The 8,757-nt window shown below is 46.5% G+C and overlaps 1 pseudogene across 1 annotated transcript; it reads left to right on the top strand.

Moving 5' to 3' along the window:
- The first annotated feature begins 7,529 nt into the window (after positions 1-7,529).
- Positions 7,530-8,136, top strand: LOC307049664 (ubiquitin-conjugating enzyme E2 S-like; annotated as a pseudogene). The gene has a single exon. The product of its transcript is annotated as a ubiquitin-conjugating enzyme E2 S-like (transcript).
- Positions 8,137-8,757: the final 621 nt, after the last annotated feature.

Here is an 8,757-nt window from a genome sequence, read left to right as displayed (position 1 = left end):
ATTAATGGTAGCCCTTGTCCACTCTGTTCACTTGACACATGAGGAAATTGAGGCCCAGAGAAGTATGAATATTGTCTATAGTGCCTGTAGTCATCATCCTGGGACTTTTTCCAACTTCCAAACCATCAGCGCAGGTACACATCTCCACCTCCACCCCCATCCCCACTCCCATATGTAAGCAGAGTGCGATGTTTGTCACTCCTTGGTGTTTACTTTAATGGCTATTTTGACTGGTCACTTGATCTGCCTCATGCTTAGATGATAATATGCACTGGGGTGGGGTTTGGCCATCAACTCTCCCTGGGCACCTAGTCCAGGGGTTTTCAGAGGGTGGCTGCTTATTGACTGACTGATGCAGGGAGTGTCTAAAAAGGCCTGCAGATCATGGGCCATTTCCAAACCCCAGACCCCTGTCTCTCAGCTGGAAATTGGCCACAATGTCCACCCAGTGTTTGATATGGGTCCATTAAGCTATTTCAATAAGCTAAGGGGTGGATGTTTCCTATGGGAAAAAATGGTCACACTGGGCCACTTTCTTAGATAAACTTTGGGACAAGGAATAACATTTATATAGTTGCAGATGTGGGGCACCATGGAGAACCAACAGTTCTTCTCCATTTTACATAAGGGACTTGAGCATTCTAGGGTTTGGTATCCACAGGGGTCCTGGAACCAATCACCTGTGGGTACCGAGGGGCAACTGTAGTATGAGGTTTTGCATGTGATTTTCCTTTTGTTTTCATTACAAATTTTTTAAATGAAATATATCGTATGTGTAAAGTAATAATAATAAAATGAACACCAATGTACCCACCTTAAGAAATAGAATAACTGGGGCTTCCCTGGTGGCACAGTGGTTGAGAGTCTGCCTGCTGATGCAGGGGACATGGGTTCGTGCCCTGGTCCGGGAGGATCCCACATGCCGCAGAGCGGCTGGGCCCATGAGCGATGGCCGCTGGGCCTGCGCGTCCGGAGCCTGTGCTCCACAGCGGGAGAGGCCACAACAGTGAGAGGCCCGCGTACCGCAAAAAAAAAAAAAGAAAAAAAAAAAGAAATAGAATAACTGTTATTTTTGAAACCCCCATGTGTGTATGAAATTCCCAATGCCATCTGAGCACTCCCACTCTTAGTCCATTCCGGCTGCTATAACAAAATACCACACACTGGGTGACTTATAAATAACAGAAATTTGTTTCTCACCATTCTGAAGGCTGGGAAGTCCAAGATCAAGGTGCTGGCAGGTGTCTGATGAGGACCTGTTTCCTGGTTTGTAGACAGCCATCTTTTCACGTGTCCTCACATGGTGGAAGGAGCAAGGCATTTCTCTGGGCTCCCTTTTATAAGGACACTAATCCCATTCACAAGGGCTCTGCCCTCATGACTTAATCATCTTCTGAAAGCCCCCATCACTTTTCAGGTTAGAATTTCAACACAGGGATTTTGAGGGGAAACCAACATTCAGTCCATAGCACGCATCTCCTGGAAGTTTGTGTTAATCATTCCTTGCCTTTATTTACAATTTTACCACATATGTAAGCATCCCTGAACAATATATTATTTAGTTAGCATGTTTTTTAGCTTTATACCAATAGAACTATATTCTATGTATTCCAATTTGCAGTTTTCAGTCAACATTATGCTTTTGAATTTCAACCATGTCGATGTATGGCTATTGTTTAGTTTCACAGTTGTGTGGCTTTCCATTTTATGATTATGCCAACATTTATTTATCCATGTTGATGTCAATGAACATTTGGATTGTTTCCAGTTTTTGCTATTATGGTCAATGTTGCTGTGAAGATTCTCATTATGTGCATCTCTGGGGCGCATGTGCAAGTTTCTTTACCAGATGTACCAAGAGTTGAATGCTGGATGGTAGAGTTCAGCCTTAGTAAATATCACCGAATGGCTTTTCCAAAGTGGTTGTACCAATTTACACACCCAGTACCATCAACATCCTCATAACACTTGTTGTCAGACTTAAGTTTTGGCCAATTTAATGAGCGTAAAATGGTATCTTGTTATGGTTGTAATTTGCATTTTGTGGATTATGAATGATTTTTTTCTCTTATGCTTATAGAACATTTCTTCTTTCCTTTAATGTGTGTTTCCTTTTCATATCCTTTGCCAGATTATTTCTTGGGTTGTTGTTTCCTATTGAGTCCTATGCCTTCTTTATGTATCCTAGATATTAATCCTCTATTAGTGACCTGTGTCACAAATATCTTCTAGTTGGTGGCTTGTCTTTTCATTCTCATTATGGTATCTTTTGGTGAACAAAAGATCTTGATTTTAATGTAGGCAAATCTAACAATCATTTCCTTTATGATTTTTACTCCTGTGTCTTAAGAAATCATTCCCTCCGTCGGGGGCATACAGATATTCTCTTATTTCCTCTATTTGCTTCTTGTAGGAAGATGCCCCGAGGCTCCCACCAGTGGGTTCTCTCCCATCTCATGCTGAACGCACCTCCTTCACAGCTCTTCCCCTTCTCTGTTGCAGTGAGCAGTTTATTTACATTCATCCCACTGGGCCAGGAGCAGGGACCTTCCTTTCACCAAGTTCCAATTTTGCAGCTCTTTCAATGCCTGGCACACAGCTGTCTCTCTTCTCTATGGCTTCTTCATTTCTTGCCTTCTTACCTCCTGTTTTGTCTTTGCCTCTGCAGCACTGGGTTCTCAGCCATACCTGCACACCTTGCCAAGCCCCTACTCCAGGTTTTCTGATTTAATCATTCTGGGTGGGGCCCTGGCATTCATGTTTTTTAGAAGCTCTCCAGGTGACTTTACGTGCTGTCAGGGCCAAGAACCACCGCTCTGTAGTTTGTGAAGAAGGCAGCCTCCAGCATCTGCCCTCTGTGAAACAGACCCACTTCTCACCCTCCTCTGGCCTCTGACCTCAGCCCCAACCCCAAATAACAAGCCAGGAAGGAATGCTGGAATACTGCACTGCAGGCCCTGGGAGTCCCCAGAAAGTGGTCTGCCAAGAGCCCACCCAGTCTCCAGCCCCTCAAGGCCGCCATATTGGTGGTTTCAGTTGCTGCTGATGGGAAAAGAATGAATGGGGTGTGTGAGGAGGCTTGGAAGGGGCGAGAGGATATATGTACCATCTGCGAGAAAGACAGAGGGAAAGAGGGAGAAGCAAAAGAATCACATTTTGGAAAGCGCCAAAGTTTTGACAGGAATCTGCCTCCTTCCCCCCACCCTTTCCCATCTGTTTTGGAGAAATGTAAATGTGCCTGTGTTCCCAGGTGACTGGCCGGCGGGTTGCCTCTTTGGAATTCTGTGAACTGGCCATCTGTCGTCCTGTAATAAATGATAGCTATAAAAGAAAGTGATTATGGTGCCGATAGGGGGAGAGGCATTTGTTTATATTCTTATAATATGTATCAGATTGAATAGAAATTATCACTTAAAATTGACAAATGGAGAGCAGGGTTCCTTGGAGAGGGAGTCAGGGACACAGCAGCAGTGACGGGACCATGGGCAAACTTTATTTGACCAAGAGTCAGGGACCAGCTCAGCCTCAGAGGCTCCCAGAATCACCAGGTCCCTGAGGGTTGGGACCCAGAGTTCAAATTTCTCTGGATGTCTTGGGTGTGCATTTGGCGGATGTGACTTGGTCGGTGCATATGAGGGTCATCCGTCCCCACCTGCTAGGGAAGGAGGAGGGGTGTGTCTTTGAAACCAGCACAAAGCTAGAGTTGCCTCCTCTGTGTCTGTGGGGACTACTTGACCTTGTGACTCCTGTGTATGCCCCCCAACAAATGACTACCCCCTATTTGATTTTCTCCTTCCAGCCAAGATTTTCCAGTCTCAGGAGTGAAGACTGCCAGCTGGGTCTCTAATCTTCTGACTTAGGCTTTCTCTTCCACCCATCCTTGTCCCCCAGCTTGCCTTGTTTTCTGTCCTTCCAGAGCGGCATGCTTCCTCAAAGGTCCCTGGGGGGCTTACTTCCCTAGCGTGTGGCTCCGCACTTCTGGTGCAGCCCAGAGCAGCCTAAGGAGTGGCCAGGGCTCGCGTCTTCCAGAGAGAAGCAAAAGGCTTGAGTAGCTCAGCTGCATCCTCATCTCCTCCCGCTCACACACTTTGGCTAAAACCTCCAGTCTCTTTGGCTCTTAAAAGCACTATTTTTTTCCAGGTCCTAGGTTAATAAAATTTGATGTTTATAGAATGTCAACCAATTTTTCATACCCTACAGGTTAGGCAAGGAAGGTTTTATTTCCCTCCATCTTCCGGTTGGGATAACTGAGCATCAGAGAAGAAGTTACAGCACAAGGTGACATATTAGGGAGGGCAGAACCACCCACTATTCTTTCCTTGCGATGGCTTTGTACTCCGGATTAAGACCTTTAAGGTAATCAGATATCTTATTATGGTTTTCAAATGCTCTTCACATTCTTCCCTCTTTTTTGATAATTTGACTGTATTTATATACATTTATATAAACATAAAATTACATTTGTATATTAAGCATATGTTTCTATATATTAAATATATTTACAGTTTTAATGCTCATCTCCAGCCTTAGTCAATATTACTCCAATCATTTTTATTGTCTTAGTTCATTTTTAGTAAAGTCCTTAGGAGGGGTTCATGGGGATTTCTTGGATGTTCAAAAGTTTGTCTGCAGTCTTTATACTTGACTATCAGTTTGTCTGGATAGAACATCCTTCACTCACTTTTACTTTCCTGGCATAGCTTTAATATATTGATCTATTAAAAAAAATTATTGGCACAAAGTATTGCTGTTGGAAAGTCTGATGACAATTTGATTTTCTTTCCCTTATAAGTGACTTGGCCTTTTGGGGGGCATTTAACTGCAGTCCTTTACCTTTGCCCTTGTCTAAGGGAGCTGTGTGTTCCTGAACTGTTAGGAAGGGGATATGGGAAAGATAGCTTTTCTAGCTTTCTGCTCAAGACCTTGCTCTTTGGTTGTTTTCTTGAAATGAAAAAAAGATGACCTCTTTCTTTCTGAGACCTCTGCTTCTCCCCCTGACTTTTATCTCCAGTGCTGTCCAGTAGAACTCTCTATGATGACGGAAATGTTCTATGTCTGCACTGTCCTATACAGTAACCATAAAAGGGAAGCCACCAGCCACAGGTGGCTGTAAGAATTAGGAACATGATGGAACCCTTGTACATGGTTGGTGGGAATGGAAATTGGTGCAGTCACTGTGGAAAACAGTGTAGAGGTTTCTCAAAAAACTAAAAATGGAACTACCATACGACCCTGTAATTCCACTCCTGGGTATATATCCAAACCAAAACCAAAACCAAAAACGTGAATTCAAAAAGATACATGCACCCCAACGTTCGTAGCAGCATTATTTACAGTTGCCAAGATATGGAAACAATCTGCGTCCATCAACAGATGAATGGATTAAAAAAATGTGGTTGAGCTATATATGCACAGTGGAATACTACTCAGCCATAAAAAAGAACAAAATTATGCCACTTGCAGGAATGTGGATGGACTTGAGGGCATTATGCTAAGTGAAATAAGTCAGACAGAAAAAGACGAATACTGTATGGTATCACTTATATGTGGAATCTAAAAATACAACAAACTAGTGAATATAACAAAGAAGAAGCAGACTCACAGATATAGAGAACAAACTAGTGGTGGGGGAGGGGCAATATAGGGTGGAGGAGGGGTTGGTACAAACTTCTGGCTGTAAGATAGCCTCAAGAACGTAGGGTACAGGGCTTCCCTGGTGGCGCAGTGGTTGAGAGTCCGCCTGCCGATGCAGGGGACACGGGTTCGTGCCCCGGTCCAGGAAGATCCCACATGCCGCGGAGCGGCTGGGCCCGTGAGCCATGGCCGCTGAGCCTGCGCATCTGGAGCCTGTGATCCGCAACGGGAGAGGCCACAACAGTGAGAGGCCTGCGTACCGCAAAAAAAAAAAAAAAAAAAAAGAATGTAGGGTACAACATAGCCAACATTTTATAATAACTATAAATAGAAAGTAACCTTTAAAAATTGGATAAAAATTTTTAAAAATAAATAAAAAATAAACAAAAGAATTTGAAACACGACAAATGCAACAAAAGAACTAAATATTTAAATTTAATTTTAGTTAGCTTAAATGTCAAAAGCCATATATGGATAGTGGCTTCCATCTTGAGCCACGCAGAATTCTAGACTTTATCTCTCTTTCGCCCCTGCTGTCCCAGTCCTCCTCAGTTTGAAGACTCCAACCAGTAGACCCTTCTCTGTGTGCGGTTCCGTCCTGAAAAGGAACCCTCATTTGTGAGTTTCAACAGTTGTCAGGTCTAGACTGCTCCAGGGCACCCTCCCCTGCTATTCAGGGCCTGCTGAGACCCTTCCCAGCATCACTGCTCGTTTCACGTTGGCCTGTCACGCTTTCAGGCCAGCACCTGCTGGTGGTTTGAAGGGTCTCTAGCTGCTCCAGCCATCAGAAGCAACTTGGTCTTGTCTCCGCTCCCTCTGGCACTGTTGCTGATACTACACAGGCCTATTGCTCCTGGGTGCTTGTCTTCGCCCACTCATATTTGGGTGTTCATGGGATTTCTCCTTACCAATTTTGTTGTAGAAGTTGCCTATGGATTTTTTGGTTTTCCATCCTGGTTCCTCCATCTATTTCCCCAGGAGAGCTTAGGAAAATTCAAACCTAGCCTGACCTTGGTGCCATGGTTCTGTTTTTATTTTGAAGACCTTGCCCATGTGTGTATCTCAGAAATACAGCCATTCTTGTGGATTTTCTGGTGCTTAAGTCCCAGCAAGAAAAGCTACACGTACAGGCATACCTCGCTTTATTGTGCTTTGTATGCAGGTACTGTGCTTTTTGTTTTTTAAACAAATTGAAGGTTTGTGGCCACCCTGTGTTGAGCAACTCTATAGGCACCATTTTTTTCCAACAGTATTTGCTCACTTCATGTCTTTGTGTCACATTTTGGTGATTCTCACAATATTTCAAACTGTGTCATCATTATTTTATTATATCTGGGATCAGTTATCACTGATGTTACCACTGCAAAAAAACTTACGACTTGCTGAAGGCTCGGAGGAGGGCTAGCATATTTTAGCAATAAAGTATTTTTTTTTTTTTTTTTGTGGTATGCGGGTCTCTCACTGTTGTGGCCTTTCCCGTTGCGGAGCACAGGCTCCGGATGCGCAGGCTCAGCAGCCATGGCTCACGGGCCCAGCCGCTCCGCGGCATATGGGATCCTCCCAGACCGGGGCACGAACCCGTATCCCCTGCATCGGCAGGCGGACTCTCAACCACTGCGCCACCAGGGAGGCCCTAGCAATAAAGTATTTTTAAATTAAGGTGTGTACCTTAGTGCGGGCCGGGCAGCAGTGGGCGGGTGGTGGGCGGAGCTGCAGATGGCAAGGTTCACTGCGGGCCTCGGAGGGAGCGGGGAGCAGAGCAGGGCCACCGGGGCCTCGCTAGGGCCACAGCGGCAGTGGTTGGGCACCCACCCCGCCGGCGGCCGGAGGGCGCAGACACGGGGCCGGGGGGACCCGCCCCCGGCCGGCAGCAGTCCTGAACCTGCCCCGCCCGCATCATCCGCCTGGTGTACAAGGAGGCGACGACACTGACAGCTGACCCACCTGATGGCATCAAGGTCTTTCCCAACGAGGAGGGCCTCACTGACCCGCAGGTCACCATCGAGGGCCCTGAGGGGACCCCATACGCCGGAGACCTATTCCTCATGAAACTCCTGCTGGGGAAGGATTTCCCTGCCTCCCCACACAAGGGCTACTTCCTGACCAAGATCTTCCACCCAAATGTGGGCGCCAACAGTGAGATATGCATCAACGTGCTCAAGACGGGCTGGACAGCTGAGCCGGGCATCTGGCACGTGCTGCTGACCATCAAGTGCCTGCTGACCCACCCTAACCCCGCGTCTGCCCTCACGGAGGAGGCGGGCGGCGCGCATGCCTGCTCACAGAGATCCCCGGGGCAAAGGCGGGCCCAGCGGCGGGAGGGCCGGGGCCGGCCGGTCCCTGGGCAGCGGGGCTGCGGCCTCCACCGCCGACGCCATGGCTCCTGGGCGCCCGGGAGGGGCTTAGGGGCCCATGGCCAAGAAGCACGCGGGTGAGCATGATAAGAAGCTGGCAAGCAAGAAGAAAAAGACGGACAAGAAGCGGGCGCTGCAGCGGCTGTAGTGGGCTCTCCTCCCTCCCTCTCCCACCCACTCCCCACCTGACCCCAACTCTGTCTCTAAGTTATTTAAATTATGGCTGGGGTGGAGGAGGGCACTGGGGCACTGGCACCTGGATTTGTTTTTCTAAAGTTGGAAAAGCAGCAAAAAAATAAATAAATAAATAAAAATTAAGGTATGTACATTGTTTTTTAGACATAATGCTATTGCATGCTTACTAGAACTACAGTATAGTGTAAACATAACTTTTATATGCACCGGGAAACCGAAAAAGCCATCTGACTCACTTTATTGCTATGTTTGCTTTATCGTGGTGGTCCAGAACTGAACACCCAGTGTCTCCGAGGTATGCCTGGTGAAGTGCTTGGTATTCAGGAAGCACTTAAAAAGTAGGTGTTAGATGAATGAAGGCTCTCAACAACTTTGGGTCAACTTCAGACCCTTGAGGAGATCCTAATAGTGTAGCAGAAATTCTGGGACCCTGAGCCAAAATGACAGAAATGGACCTCTTGTTCAATGATACTTTAGTGGCCAGGACTGGGTGGCATCCATGACTTTGAAGCAAGGCAAAGGGGCTGACTCTAGCTAGCTCTGTGCTGCCCTTACACCTCCGGGATGCAGTTCA

The sequence above is a fragment of the Hyperoodon ampullatus genome (assembly GCF_949752795.1).
Source record: "Hyperoodon ampullatus genome assembly, chromosome: 3".
In the NCBI taxonomy this organism is placed as follows: Eukaryota; Metazoa; Chordata; class Mammalia; order Artiodactyla; family Ziphiidae; genus Hyperoodon; species Hyperoodon ampullatus.
The sequence above is the reverse complement of the archived record's forward strand: the minus strand, read 5'-3'. Positions and strand labels throughout refer to the sequence as shown.